The sequence below is a fragment of the Rhinatrema bivittatum genome, chromosome 6 (genome assembly GCF_901001135.1).
Source record: "Rhinatrema bivittatum chromosome 6, aRhiBiv1.1, whole genome shotgun sequence".
NCBI classification, from domain to species: Eukaryota; Metazoa; Chordata; class Amphibia; order Gymnophiona; family Rhinatrematidae; genus Rhinatrema; species Rhinatrema bivittatum.
The window spans coordinates 65,933,054-65,949,640 of record NC_042620.1 but is presented as its reverse complement, the minus strand read 5'-3'; the positions used below and the strand labels follow the sequence as shown (position 1 = coordinate 65,949,640).

Genomic DNA, 16,587 nt, shown 5'->3' with positions numbered 1-16,587 from the left:
GAAGGATGCAGTGGTGCAAAGGGACATGTGGCATGGGCAACCATGAATCACCACAGATAGCCATGCGAAGGCAGAAGGCAGAACTGCCAGCATCCACCCAAGGTTAGCAGCGACCTATCCCCAGCTAGGAGGGGCAAGTTGGGCACATGCAGGGAAAACAAGAAGCTGTGTCAATCTAACAACCAGTTTGAACTCCCCAATGTGGGTGCCTAGGTGGTATACACTTGAGGGGATGAAGGGTGCTGGGTGGAACCCTGTGACCGGGCCCCAGCTATGCACTCGGAGAAAAACGTTGAAGTGATAGACATATGGGTGACCCTCAAACAGGCGTAGTAGAAAACCGGGGCTGCAAGATGTGTTCAAAGTGTCAATGATTAATATGTTCTGCAGTTCACACTAATTCTCACAGTTAGCTGCATTCTTCATCAATGCATGATCTGAGTGATCAACCACTAAGAGTCACAGGTATTCTGTTTCTTGGGTGCGTCTCTCTCTTTATCTTTCTCTGTACCCCACTTGTGCCTGCACAGAGAATTAGAGACTCGAGGTAGGCCAGGATCCTGGGCCTCCTCTGTTGCAAATGGAAGGCCATGGGCTGCTTGGCCCCAGTTACGGTCATAGAAAGATGTAAACTGGGGAAGAAAGGGAGGGGGGAAATCGCTGCCCACTATGAGCCACTGAAAGGATCTAGACCCTCGACCGGGGACCCTCATCCTCTCCCTTTGCCATCAGAAGAAGCTCAAAATGGCAGGAGAGACAGGCTTCTCTTCTACCCAGGGGGAGATGGTAATGATGCTAGGATAGTTGTGGGGACAGTGCTGGAACTCAGAGAGGGAATGGTGCTCAACTGGACAGCTCCATTCCCTATGTGATACCTGCCTGCAATTTTCCCCAGCTCCCCAATGGAAGACAAAAGAAGGAGAGAGGAGGTGGCTGCAGCAGCCCCACCATGTTTGAAGTCCCTGCCTGGATGGGAAGGCAACACAACCGTGGCCAGAGCCAGTGCAGGTGATCCCAATGCCAGTGAAACATGAGGAGCCTGACTCCCTTTCTTATCCCCTGGTGAGGGGCTAGGAGGGGGGTCATTGTGCTCCTGCATGACTGGCCCACCCATACCGCATCAGACAGGGCACTCCACTATGCACACAAGAAGCATCCGAGGCTGAAGCCACTTTTTCATGGACAGGAAGAGAGGAGTTTGGCAGCAGTCTGCACCACACTATTCGCCCTCACAGGCAATGATCCTTCTGCAGTTTGATAGTCTTCTTGGTGCTCCTCCAGGGCCACCACCAAATCCTGCGGGGCAATCTGAGGATCTCAATAAACCATCCAACAGTAGTAGTGACAAGCAATGTGTACAAAGAGCAGGGACTTGATCAATGTGAGCTTATGACCCACACTTACTGGTAATTCCTCGGTCATGGGAAATAATTGCAATCCCTAATCCCTCTCACGAATGGGATTCAGCAGGTTATCTGCATCTGTCAGTAAAGGGTAGATACATGCTAATCTATTCATTATAGCGCGTGTGCAGCCCTGGGCATCCAATGACATCAAAGGCCTGCTATTGCTCGATCTCATGTATCACTTAACCCTCCAAGAAGTTGGACGCTGACCACTGGGGAACACATAACTAATTAGCATAGAGGAGTCTTGTTTGTTATCGGAACTAGCCAGACAAATCACTCCACCAACTAAGAATGGCCATGCACCACCACCCACAGAATCAAGAAACAGTTATCAATCTGTCAATCCTTTCCATGTCCAGGTCAAATTAAGCCACAGGCTTCTCTCCTTGTGATGCCCTTCCATCAATTCCTTTAAGGTTCAAATTTGCAACCATACTCTCCCTGGACCCCAAAGACTTTGGTTTCCCAGAAGCTGATCAGCAGATCATGGGAATAATGGTGCCAGATTGCTAGTCGGCATCATTTTTGGTCGGAACAATGCAATATCTGATCATCTTCAAACCTCTGACTTTCATTCTTAATTAATGAAAACATTATTGGCAAATGCTTTCGCTTTGGCTCATTTTGCACAGGTCCAAGAATTTCACCTCTAGTGTCACAAAGCTTATGCCCCCAGCCTTCCCTCTTAACCATGGCCCCAGTTTTAAAAAAACAAAAAAATAAAACTGGAGTCCTATTCCATTATTCCTTGCAGAAGTATTCAGGTGACTGGCCTGCTTTGAACACTCTAATTGTTTCAAAGTCAATGCTTCAGATCATCAGGATACTCAGTCAAGACTATTAAGGAGGCACTGCGAGGCAGGGGCTGGGACAGGCAGTATCTCACCTTGTGGCGGTTTGCCAGCTCATTCCCAAGATCCAACTATGAGCATTTTAACTGCAGCAACTTAAATATATGCTATTAGAACTGGAATTACCATGGCTGCTGGCACCAGACTTGCCTGCCAATGGAACCTCGTTAAAGGATTTAAAGTGTACTCATTCCAATTGCAGGGCCTCGAATGAGTTCTCTATTGTTATTTTTCACCACTACCTTCCAGGTTGGTAGTGGTAATTTGCATGTCTGCTGCCTTCTTTGGATGTAGTAGCCATTTCTCAGGCTTCCTCTCTGGAATCAAACCCTGATTCCCCATTACTCATGGTCACCATGGTGGGCACAAAAGATATCTTCGAAAGTTGATAGAGCAGACATCCAAATGTATCATTGCCATCACAGGGATGTGTAATCAGCCCAAGGTTATCTAGAGTCACAAAAGTGGCCAGGCGAGCCCGGATTATTTTTGGTCAGATAAATCCATGCATCATGGCAGGTCAGTACTCATCGGCATGTATTAGCTGTAGAATTACCACAGTTATCCAAGTAACAGATGGAGGGATCAAAAGAGTCATAACTGATTTAATGAGCCATTCACAGTTTCACTATATCGGCCCTGTGTACTTACATATGCAAGGCTTAATCTTTGAGACAAGCATATGCTACTGGTAGGATCAACCAGGTAGCCACACCTCTGACAGGGGCCAGTTGTGAACCCTCTCCCCCGCCACCACCACCTTCCAACCTCCACCACTGCAAGGTGCAGTGTGGCATGTCATGGAGTGGAGTGGGTGGTGAGTGAGTGGGGTGCACCATGTGCCCCAGACAGGGGCCCGACCTTCTGCCCCATGGCAGAGAGGAGGCACTTAGTGCTGCTGAGAGTGGAAAGGGTGGTCTCCCTGAGGGAAGTGGGGCAGTCCCATGCACTGAAGAGACAATGGCTGTCGCAACAGCTGGGGGACAATGTTCGTACTGGGCACTGACCCTTCCTTTTGCCTGGCTGCCAAGAAAAGGGTCTGGCCCCACATGTTTTTTGGGATGTCCCTATAGCCTGAATTGGGTCATACATATAGGACTTAGAAATTCCCAGCTTGCTGACATCTCTTTACTCAAATATAGATTGCACATTTGCCTGCTCTTTAAAGCTTTAATTGAGATACTATCTCTATTATATTGGTTGAGGACATCTACATAAGATAGTTTTTTTTACTCTTTGTTGATTTGATTTGTTGCCTATTCCTACTACATGCTTCAGAAGTAACGTTCAAACATGTGCCTACAGAGTGAACTTACTGCTACATATCTGGAAGTGCAGTATGAGACCTGGTTTTCAAAATGATTATCCCTGTCAGAAATGATAAGCAGCAACAAAACTGATCCAGGCATTTATATCCTTGAATAGTTTACCAAAATAAATAGTAAATGAACATCGGAGTTGATTCTCAATGTGATAAATATGAAGCTGAATAAAATATCCTTCACCAGAAATGGAATATATGTGTAAATGACTTGTGCAAACATTGTATGTAATTTGGGGAAATGAACAGAAACCATATTACTGTGCTGAATTACATTTGATTTATGAGTTTTTCTGACCCAGTCTTCTATGACTTAAACATTGTGATCCTGGGAGATGGCACTTCTTGATCTGATTCAGTAAAGTACAATGCATTAGTGCTAATGCAGGAGTTCTTGACCCCACAAGACTCCAGGGAGTTAAGGCTGATCTTCTCATACTGTACCTACACTGTCTAACTATGCTAAATAGCTTGTAAAATAACAGATTTTTGCCTATTATGAAACCTTGTTGAGGATTTTCTTGATATGCTGAAATCTTTCAGGATAATTGTACTCACAAATAGAGTGTCAGACTCCAGTAATTTCACATAGCCTGGTGTAGAAATGGAAGAAGAGGAATATTTAAAAATGAGGATCAATCCATCTCCTTGTCAAGAGATGAATTTGTACTCATTTTCTTTCATGCAAAATATTTTGGTAAACTTTTGTACTGAAATTCATGAAGCAGTTTAATTTTCTGTTTATGCACTAGCTAAACTAAAATGCTATTAACGAGGTCTTCCACTAAGGAATACTTACATACATTGACTCAGATAAAATAGCATAAATTTCAAACAGGTCTGTGTTGCAAGCCAGATGGTTTATTTGCTATAACAATTCTCCCAACAGAGAAATAGTGGCTGCAGTGTTCATCAGTATCATGCAATAGATTCCTCTGACACCCACATTTTGGAGTCAAATAAAAATGTAGCATGTCTAGATATAAATAGCCATAAATTGCATAGAATATGCACATATATATTACATCATGTTTTTATTGGAAAGTTTATATATCTTCATTAAATCACTAAAATGTAAAAATATTACATAATTTGTTTTTATAAATGGAATAAGAATAAAATGATGCAAATGATCATGATTTTAATGGACTTGTTTGATCCTGACTTTGAATGTATGAAAGTCTAAATTGCACATCTTTATATGAAATATTTATGGGTTAGTAACATAGAGGCTTTTTTCTTAAACAAATGTAATTCCAATGAATGCATTTTAATACAGTGTTAACACAACTTTTCAAGCCTAAGGCAGATCTACAATAACAAAAATGTTGTGTGGCACACCAGCCTCCACAGGGCAAGCAATGTGGGCATTGAGAGGACTCATATGGTTGAAAGAAGAACTAAAGAAGCACTGAAAGCTCTACCATTGTCTCTGCCAAATTTTAAAGAAGAGGGAAAGAAGGGACGGAAACATATATGAATTCATCACAATGGACCAGTTCCCTCTACATCTAAGTGCAAGAAAAGGGAGAAGTCATTGTGGTGTGGGCAGCTGGCTCAATTATTTACCTTGGCTGCCACATGTGGCTTCCAGAGCTCCTCCACTGCTGCTGCTCCCAACACTCAGTGAGTCACATCCAGTGCTCAGTGCATACTCTTCCCATCTCACTCAGCCTGGGGATAAGACAGAGGTTGGAAAGAATAAAAATTGGAGGCTCAGGAGGGGTAAAATGAGAAGCATGTTGTGTGTGCATTGTGGGCATTCAACAAAGAGAGGCCTGTGGGTGTTCTACAAAGAGGGGGACCTGTACACTGCTGACTAATTACCAAATTTCAGGACTTATATTGTAGTTAGGAAGAAGAGGCATGCATGAATACATATGTCCTCAGAATGGAGCTCACCACCACTGGTTCATCACATTCATCTTAACTGAGTAAGTGATGCCAATAGGGTAAAGGCCACTGTCCTGCTGCCCAAATAATGAGCACAAGTAGATGTATCAGTGTAGTAACAGAGAAAGAAGTTTGGTCACCCCAGACATTAGCAGGTGAACCCACAAGAAAAGAAAAACATAAAAACTGAATTCAAGTAATTCAGAAGGACATACATAAATCTCATTATAGCGCTTTTGAAAGATTTTTAATATACAGTTCTAGAAATGTTTATAGGAGTTATTTCTGCATCTAAAATAAGTGAGCTCAGTGTAAGGGAATCCAATCATTATGACATCACTGATGAGAAACCCTCTGAGGCAATGGAGGAATGTAGAATTATGTCATCACAATGCCAGTCATGATTACCAGAGATTAGGGATGTGCGAAGCCTGAACCTATCGGTTCAGGCTTCATTTTCGGCCTGCCGCAAGAAATTTTGTATTTCCCGTGGGTCAGGCCTTTAACATTGGCAGCTTGCACCTCCGTGTCCGCTACCCCCCTCCCCTCGGACTCTTGGTCCACATTTACATCCCCAACAGAGTACTCATACTCGATGTTTGGTGAAAACAAGGCCGCAGCATTTATTAAATCATTAATGTAAAACAGTACCAGTACTCGAGTCGTGGGTGCGTTTAACCCTATTGTAATCCAGGCTTCGTGCCGGCATCCGCTGTATAAAGCCAGTCCGCTACCATCCTCCCTGCCCCCCGCCGTGTTCAAGCCACGGGGCCATTCATCCAGGCAGCCCACGCCCAACTATGTGCACTCTTTCTTCCCTGAGGACCTCCGGTTTGTCCTTACCACGTCCTCAAGGTTCCCATTTACCTAGCGATTCGAGTACCCCCACCACCCTGCAGCTGTGACAAATCATACATTCTTGTTATTACTTCCTAACATTAACTTCTAACTATGAATCCCATCCACCCTTCCTTTCCCCTTCCCCCTTGCGACTCCCCTTTTTCCTAGTTGGGTGGGTGGGAGGAAATGCGAGCGCTGGCCGCGAAAAGAGGCTGGGCCCAGCGCTTGCCACTGTTTTTCTTGGTGACCCCAGTCTCGTGATACCCGTAAGGCTGATGTCACCACGTGATAATGCGCCGGTGTCGCCGCGCCGAGCACGTCATCACCTCCCCTCCCCCCTCCAGGGGAGGGCTCCAGGAACACCGCCGTGGCGATATGGTAAGTCGAGGGGGGAAAGGGGGGGCCTCCCTCTCGGCAAGTGCCAGGTTAAGGGGGGCTCTCCCCGCATGCCGCAGGTCGACCGATTTTTAAAATTAGGGGAGACTTGAATTTCGTTTTACTGCACACTAACAGGGTTAATGCACACTAAACCCAAAAATGAATTTTTCCTGAAATTTTGGGAAAAATTCCTTTGGGATTTGGGGTCCCCGAAACAGGATGAATTAGGCAATTTCATTGAAATTGCCTAATTCGTCCTAGATGAATGCATATCCCTACCAGAGATTGGACTCTCACTGATACTGAGCAGTAAGCATGAAAGAGCTGGACCATCTGTACAGACTTCAACCCCAAACCCAGACCCCCATGGCAAAGAGAAGCTCACAAGCCATCAGAAATTCAGAAGTTGTCTGAATGTATAGACCTGTGGGTTCTGCATTGGCTACAGTAAACGTTATGGACATTCCCATATGGAAGATGGTTTGAGTTTTCCCCAGGGAAGCATGAGCTCTTGGATCGTGGGAAGGGTGAGCACTGGGATCATAGGAAGGATGAGCTATGTGGAAGGGGTGAGCTCTGAGATGGTAGGTTACTCTGGGGTTGTGAGAAAGTGAGCTCTTGGTCATGGGAGGAGTGATGATGGGTTAATGAGATGAAACAGATGAGCTCAGGATTTGAAGGAGGGAAGAGTTCTAGAGTATTGGGAAGGATGAGATACATGGGAGGGGTGAATTCTGGTGTTGTGGTAGGAGTGAACTGTGTGGGAAGAGTGAGTTTTGGGGTTGTAGCAGGGTGAATTGGGTGGGGGGTTGAGAGCTGCAGATCTAGGAGGGATGGAGTCTGGATGGTGAGAGGGGTGAGCTATGTGGGAGAGGTGAGCTCTGGTGTCATGGGAAGGGTAACATAACCTATAATAGAAGGGTTGGGGGTAACCTGCATGGAATGGCAGTTAAAAAACAAAAAAATTACTGGGCAAATTGGATGGACCACTTGAGTCTATTTCTGCTGCTATACTGGGTCAGACCAAGGGTCCATCAAGCCTTGCATCCTGTTTCCAACAGTGGCCAATCCCGGCTACAAGTACCTGGCAAGTACTGGAAAACTAAGTATATCCCATGCTACTGATGCTAGTAATAGCAGTGGCTATTTTCTAAGTCATCTTGATTAATAACAGGTAATGGACTTCTCCTCCAAGAACTTATCCAAACTTTTTTTAAACCCAGCTACACTAACTGCACTAACCACATACCCTGGCAACAAATTCCACAGTTTAATTGTGTGTTGAGTGAAAAAGAATTTTCTCTGATTAGTTTTAAATGTGCCCCATGCTAACTTCATGGAGTGCTCCCTAGTCCTTCTATTATCCAAAAAAAGTAAATAACCGATTCACATTTACCTGTTCAAGACCTCTCATGATTTTAAAGACTTATCATAGCCCCCCTCAGCCATCTCTTCTCCAAGCTGAACAGCCCTAATCTCTTTAGTCTTTCCTCATAGGGGAGCTGATCCATCCCCTTTATCATTTTAGTCACCCTTCTCTGAACCTTCTCCATCACAACTATATCTTTCTTGAGATGCGGCAACCAGAATTGTACACAGTATTCAAGGTGCGATCTAACCATGAAGCAATACAGAGGCATTATGACATCCTTTGTTTTATTCACCATTCCCTTCCTAATAATTCCTAACATTCTGTTTGCTTTTTTGACTGCCACAGCACACTGAGCTGATGATTTCAAAGTATTATCCACTATGACGCCTAGATCTCTTTCCTGGGCGGTAGCTCCTAATATGGAACTATCGTGTGACTATAGCATGGGTTATTTTTCCCTATATGCATCACATTGCACTTATCCACATTAAATTTCATCTGCCATTTGGATGCCCAATTTCTCAGTCTCACAAGGTCCTCCTGCAATTTATCACAATCCGCTTGTGATTTAACTACTCTGAATAATTTTGTATCATCTGCAAATTTGATTACCTCACTCATCGTATTCCTTTACAGATCATTCATAAATATATTGAAAAGCATGGGTCCTAGTACAGATCCTTCAGGCACTTCACTGTATACCCTTTTCCACTGAGAAAATTGTCAATTTAATCCTATTCTCTGTTTCCTGTCTTTTAACCAGTTTGTAATCCACGAAAGGACTTCGGCAGCTATCCCATGGCTTTTTACTTTTCTTAGAAGCCATTCATGAGGAACTTTGTCAAATACCTTCTGAAAATCAAAATATACCAAATCAACCAGTTCACCTTTATCTACATGTTTATTAACCCCTTCGAAAAAGTGAAGCAGATTTGTGAGGCAAGACTTGCCTTGGATAAAGCCATGCTGACTTTGTTCCATTAAACCATGTCTTTCTATATGTTCTGTGATTTTCATATTTAGTCCACTAATTTTCCTGGACTGAAGTCAGGCTAACTGGTCTGAAGTTTCCCGGATCGTCCATGGAGCCCTTTTTAAATATTGGGTTACATTAGCCACCCTCCAGTCTTCAGGTAGAATGGATGATTTTAATGATAGGTTACAAATTTTAACTAATAGATCTGAAATTTCATTTTTGAGTTCCTTTAGAACCCTGGGGTGTATACCATCTGATCCAGGTGACTTACTAATATTAAGTTTGTCAATCAGACCTACCACATCTTCTAGGTTCACCGTGATTTGGTTCAGTTCATCTGAATCATTACGCATGAAAACTTCCAGAACGGGTATCTTCCCAACATCCTCTTCTGTAAACATTGAAGCAAAGAAATCATTTAATCTTTCCATGATGGCTTTATCTTCTTTAAGTGGCCCTTTAACCCCTTGATCATCTAACAGTCCAACTGACTCACTCGCAGACTTTCTGCTTTGGATATATTTTTTTAAGTTTTTACTGTGAGTTTTTGCCTCTACAGCCAACTTCTTTTCAAATTATCTATTAGCCTGTCTTATCAATGTCTTACATGTAACTTGCCAGTGCTTTTGTTGTATCCTATTTTCTTCTGTTGGATCCTTCTTCCAGCTTTTGAATGAAGATGTTTTGGCTAAAATAGCCTCTTTCACCTCACCTTTTAACTATGCTGGTAATCATTTTGCTTCCTTCCACCTTTCTTAATGTGTGGAAAACAACTGGATTGTGCTTCTAGGATGGTATTTTTTAACAATGTCCACACCTCTTACACATTTTTTACATTTGTAGCTGCTCCTTTCAGTTTTTTCTATTTTTCTCATTTTTATCAAAGTTATCCTTTTGAAAGTTTAGCGCTAGAGCCATAGATTTACTTACTGTCCCCTTTCCTGTCATTAATTCAAATTTGATCATATTATGATCACTGCTGCCAAGCGTCCCAACTACATTAACATTGTCACCAAATCCTGTGCTCCACTAAGAATTAGATCTGAAATTGCTCCCTCTCTCTTCGGTTCCAGAACCAATTGCTCCATAAAATTGTCTTTTATTCCATCCAGGAACTTTATCTCTCTAGCATGTCTTGATGCTACATTTACCCAGTCAAATACTGGGATAATTGAGATTTCCCATTATTTCTGCACTACCAATGTGGTTAGCTTCCCTAATTTCTCTTAGCATTTTACTGATTGTCTTACCATCTTGGCCAGGTGGATGGTAGTATACTCCTTTCACTATACTTTTCCCCAACACATAAGGGATTTCTATCCATAAAGATTTGATTGTGCATTTAGTTTCATGCAGGATCTTTATTATGTTGGACTCTATGCCAACCCAGACATAAAGCTCTACCCCGCCTCCCAGATGCTCCTCTTTGTCATTGTCATATAATTTGTACCCCAGTATAGCACTGTCCCATTGGTTATCTTCCTTACACCATGTCTCTGAGATTCCATTTAAGTCTATGTCATCATTCACTGCTATAAATTGTAATTCTCTCATCTTACTTCTTAGACTTTTAGCATTAGCATACAAACATTTCAAGGTGTGTTTTTTGTTTGAATTCTCTGTTTATTATTTTCAAAAAGAAAACTACAAAACATATACAATACAACTGAAAATAAAGTCTTAAGAGTCAGATAAAATGAAATTTTTACACAAGCAATATTTACACAGAAAAATTATTACCCAACATTCATAAGACTAATTTAAAGGCAAATAGAAGTGTCATTCCTTTTTAATCGAACGGTCTTAAGGAAACAAAACAAATATGAAATTTATGCATTCAATCCCTTTACATTTCTCTATTCCAGACATTACATTGCAAGAAGATTCTTTAACCCTTCCGGATCAGTGAACGAATAGTTATTGCCATTCAGTTTTACGATACATCTACATGGGTATTTCAAATTGAAATAACCATCTTTCTCCAGAACTTTCTAGGGATGTGCAGAGCAAAATTTTATGTTCATATTTTTTATGTCCGAAAGGGGGTCCCACTTGCGGCCAATATGGACATAAAAAAAATCTAATGAGTTGGGTATATGTACATATGTGCAAAAAAAAAAATTAAACCCCCTCACCCTCCTTAATCCCCCCCCCCAGACTTACCACAACTCCCTGGTGATCGAGCGAGGAGTGAGGACGTCATTTCTGCAATCCTTGGCGAGAAGCATGTGACGTCGGTGGCACGTCGAGTGACGCGGCGTCACGTGATTCCCGGCTCGTTCGCGCCGGACGGCTCGTTCGGCCCAAAAAGAACTTTTGGCCAGCTTGGGGGGGCCTCCTGACCCCCCCAAGCTGGCCAAAAGTTCTTTTTGGGCCGAACGAGCCGTCCGGCGCGAACGAGCCGGGAATCACGTGGCGCCGCGTCACTCAGACGCGACGTCACGTGATTCCCGGCAAGTTCGCGCTGGACGGCTCGTTCGGCCCAAAAAGAACTTTTGGCCAGCTTGGGGGGGCCTCCTGACCCCCTCAAGCTGGCCAAAAGTTCTTTTTGGGCCGAACGAGCCGTCCGGCGCGAACTTGCCGGGAATCACGTGACGTCGCGTCTGAGTGACGCGGCGCCACGTGATTCCCGGCTAGTTCGCGCCGGACGGCTCGTTTGGCCCAAAAAGAACTTTTGGCCAGCTTGAGGGGGTCAGGAGGCCCCCCCAAGCTGGCCAAAAGTTCTTTTTGGGCCGAACGAGCCGTCCGGCGCGAACGAGCCGGGAATCACGTGACGCCGGCGTCACTCGACGTGCCGCCGACGTCACATGCTTCTTGCCAAGGATTGCAGAAATGGCGTCCTCACTCCTCGCTCCATCACCAGGGAGTTGTGGTAAGTCGGGGGGGGGGGGGGATTAAGGAGGGTGAGGGGGTTTATATTTTTATTTTGGCTCAACAATCGCGATTTCCCACATATCGAACATATCTTTGTTCGATATGTGGGAAATCCGATCGTTTATGTCGAATCAATTTTTTAAGTAAAAAAAAAATATGAGTTGCGTTTTACTAATGCGGTCAATCCGAATGCACACCCCTAGAACTTTCCCCCTATACTGTAAGAAGTTTTTCCTCCGAATCTGAGTTATCTTTATTAGATCGGGAAATATCCAAATTTTTTCACCATAAAAGGTGCTTAACCTATTTTGAAAAAAAGATCTCATTACGAGATCTTTATCTGAGGAAAAAGCCAGCTGTACTAGTAGTATCCCCCTAGATTTTACTACTATCTCATCCTGGGATTTTTGCAAAAGATATGACAGGTCTATAGAATTACTAACAACTTCCCGTTTATTATCTGTATTTTCATTCTGCTTTCTAATCAGTAGGGATAAATTGGAATCTTTTAGCTCAGGTGAGTTTTTAATTACAGGCACTTGAATTACTTTTCTTATTACTGGAACCTCACTATTGGAATGCCCTATTTTGAATGTGTCATTAGTATCTTTTGAAGATACTTCCCTCTGGACCATGTACTGCTGAGTGACTGTCGGCTTTCCCCTTTGTTCTAGTTTAAAAGCTGCTCTATCTCCTTTTTATAGGTTAGTGCCAGCAGCTTGGTTCCACCCTGGTTAAGGTGGAGCCCATCCCTTCAGAAAAGATTCCCCCTTCCCCAAAAGGGAGGTTCAGTGAGGTGCTGAGAGCAGAGCCCAGGTTCTGATCTCTATCTGAACATAAGGTAGTGGTGATCTTTCCATAGCACATTGGTTAGTACATGTATAAAATAGGAACACTCATTTGGTAGTATATGAGCCTCTATCTGGCAAAAAAATGTAGATTTTTTTTCTTTTTTCTGTTGAGTTTACTGGTAAAACTAACCATAGAAACACAGAAACACAACAGCAGAAAAAGACCATATGGCCTATCTACACAACTAATTTAGCTTTACAATTTCCATTACTCCCTCAGTGATCCCCTGTGTTTATTTCATGATTTATTGAATTCACATTCTGTTTTTGTCTCCACCACCTCCACTGGGAGGCTATTCTTGGCATCCACTACCCTTTCTGTAAAGAAATATATCCTAAGATTACTCCTGAGTCTACCTCCTTTCACCCTCATGCTGTGACTCCTTGTTCTAGAGCTTCCTTTTGGTTGAAAGAGGATCACATGCTGTGCATGGAAACCTTGGAGATATTTAAATGTTTCTATCATATCTCCCCTATCTCACATTTCCTCTAGGATGTACATGTTCAGATCTTTAAGTCTGTCCCCATCTTATTTAGAATGAAGGCAACTGACCATTTTAGTAGCCACCCTCTTGACCAACTTCAGGTGGTTTATATCATTTTGAAACATTCTGTTTCTCATGAGGCACATTTGGCAGCAGAAGGATCCTGATTCTTAGTGCACTTTTCCACAGATAGCACAGTATGGTGCTGTTTAGCTAGCATTTGGCCCTTTTTATAAATAAACCAGTGGAAGCAGAAAATCTATCCTAGGTCAATGGAGAAGGATTGTGCAGTGTTTAAAAATTTCCAAGCATCTAAAAGGAGTGGGAGGATCTCTGACATTCCAGAGATTTAAGAAAAGCATGTGGGAGGATCTAAATCAGGAAATATGGAGTCAATGGTAACTATACCATGAGTTAGATCAATCTGGTCACTATTTTATTAGTTCCCTTTGACAATGATCAATTTACTCCTTATTTTACATAAAATATTTTCTAATTAAAGAAAAAAATTCCTAGCCATGAAAATATTCTTGCATAAATCTTTCTGCAGTTCTGAAAGATTATTACATGTAATAAGTATGTATTTCCATACATTTCTCTTTTTATTTTTGGCCTAGCAGCTTCCTCCTTTGGGTTTCCAGTTCAATAAGAATCTACCTCCACTAGAGAGACAGTGCCATGCATATTCATTCACTGCTACCTGTATTTTTGCTTCTATTTTTATTACCTTAACCATTGCAGTAAGGGTGCTCAGTGCGGTGTCACAGACCACAGTTCATGTCAGAACCCGGGACATGTACATCCTGAATCCCATCTGTATGTGTTGCTGTCAGGCAATGGTTATAATTCTCTATACTTGGGGTCTGTGAAAGCTGCTTCTACAGCCTCCTCAGTGTCACCCAGCCCAATGAGCTGAAGCTGGATTCAAGAACTGATGCCAAATCTCTTCTATATGGCAGTTATGCATCATTGCTTCTGAGTCAACAGGTGAGTCCCTGCATTTTTTTTATGGGCAAGAACATAATTGAACTGAGTGTCCTGTGTTTATTAAGCAAAAATTTACAAAAGAATTGCCTTTTACCCCTGCATTTTCTATCCCCAACTACCCAGATGGCTTTGGAAAACATTCAATGACCCAAGAGTTGGAAGCAAACCAGTGATGTTCATTGGGCAGCAGTGACAACCACAGTAATGGAAGTCATCTTCCCATCCAATTCTGGACCTCAGAATACCACCTCTGATACAGGTAGCCAGGCCTAATAAGCCCTGAGGGATAGTGAATTTGAACCCAGATCCCATGTGACACAGCACACAAATCTGTGAACTGAGCCACAGAACTGACCTTAGCACAGATGTTCTAAAATGTCAAGGATCAATATATTTTGTACATTTCTTATAAATGTTAGGAGTCATTTGGTGTATAGTGTTTAGTGCTCTTGTTTCAAAGAACCAGAGTACACATTTCAGAAAATTAAGCAATTATTAAAAGAATCCTATTGCTTTGTCCTGCTACAAATTTAATTCACTTAATTTATCCATTCTAATGTGAATATTGGATAGGGTGTGCATTCGTTTGCAACGTATTGGTAATCCGCAATGTATAGGGCCATATTCATTGTATTCGTGGGGAAGCGAAACGTATCACGATTCCCACGAATACAACAAATCTTCATGAATTATTCAGCGTCTAAAGGAGCAAATTTAAACAAACCCCCCACCCTCTTGACCCCCCCAAGACTTACCAAAACTCCCTGGTGGTCCAGCGGGGGGTCCGGGAGCCATCTCCTGCACTCACACCGTCTGCTGCCGGTATTCAAAATGGCGCCGATAGCCTTTGACCTTACTATGTCACAGGGGCTACCGGTGCCATTGGTCAGCTGCTACCATGTGACAGGGGCTGTCCAATGGCACCGGTAGCCCCTGTGACATAGTAAGGGCAAAGGCTAATGGCGCCATTTTGATTACTGGCAGCCAACGGCCCAAGTGCAGGAGATCGCTCCTGGACCCCTGCTGGACCACCAGGGACTTTTGGCAAGTCTTGTGGGGGTCAGGAGCATACCCCAAGACTTGCCAAAAGTCCCTGGTGGTCCAGCGGGGTCCGGGAGCGATCTCCTGCACTCGGGCCGTCGGCTGCCAGTATTCAAAATGGCGCCGATAGCCTTTGTCCTTACTATGTCACAGGGGCTACTGGTGCCATTGGTTGGCCCCTGTAACATAGTGAGGGCAAAGGCTATTGGCATCATTTTGAATACTGGCAACCGACGACCCGAGTGCAGGAGATCGCTCCCGGACCCCCGCTGGACCACCAGTGACTTTTGGCAAGTCTTCTGGGGGTCAGGAAGGTCCCCCAAGACTTGACAAAAGTCCCTGGTGGTCCAGCAGGGGTCCAGGAGCGATCTCCTGCACTCGGGCCATTGGCTGACAGTAATCAAAATGGTGCCGATAGCTTTGGCCCTTAATATGTCACAGGGGCTACCGGTGCCATTGGTCAGCTCCTGTCACATGGTAGGAGCCGACCAATGGCACTGGTAGCCCCTGTGACAGAGTAAGGTAAAAGGCTATCGGCGCCATTTTGAATACCGGCAGCTGATGGCATGAGTGCAGGAGATGGCTCCCGGACCCTCCGCTGGACCACCAGGGAGTTTTGGTAAGTCTTTGGGGGGTCAGGAGAGTGGGGGAGGTTGTAGTTAATTAAATTTTAGCCGGGAAATGAATAAGAATGAACGCATGAATGTATCGGGGGCCACCCTTGCTGAATGCAACGTATCTTCCCCCCGACGAATACGAATACCGAATGCAATGTATGCGGTCCCTCTACACATCCCTAATATTGGATGCAAACCAATATTACATCTAAAGCTGCTACATTTACAATTTTTTACTATAATTAACTGTAATTTCACTCTGATTGCCATACCTGCAAAAATTATTAAGGAAATTATTCCCAAGCATTCTGGGGTAGAAAGTGTTTTTTCTATATATATATAGGTCCAGTAATACTATGACAACAAAAAAAATATTTGAATGCAACACTTTTGAGAAACAATTGTCTGAAAAATATTTCATTTGAAAGTTCAGATGGTTCCATGGCTTATCCATGTGTATTTCAGGTGTAACATGCAATCACTTTCTGAAACTGTATTATAAAATATCTATTGTCCCGAAAACGTTTCGGATTGGTTGGCCCAAGCTCCAAAAAATGTTTCTAAATAGTCAGTATCATGGGCACAGTACTGAAATACTTTTCTGCTCTGAGATGGGTGCTTACAAAGTGTGACTCATCCCTTCAATTCTTTTTTGCTTTTTTACTTCTGTCTCTTTACTGTGTGCATCATGC

General features: G+C 43.3%; 1 pseudogene; it reads right to left on the bottom strand.

Annotated features, from left to right (window-relative positions):
- Positions 1–313: 313 nt before the first annotated feature.
- On the bottom strand, positions 314–461 carry LOC115094745 (annotated as a pseudogene).
- Between the last annotated feature and the right edge of the window lie 16,126 nt (positions 462–16,587).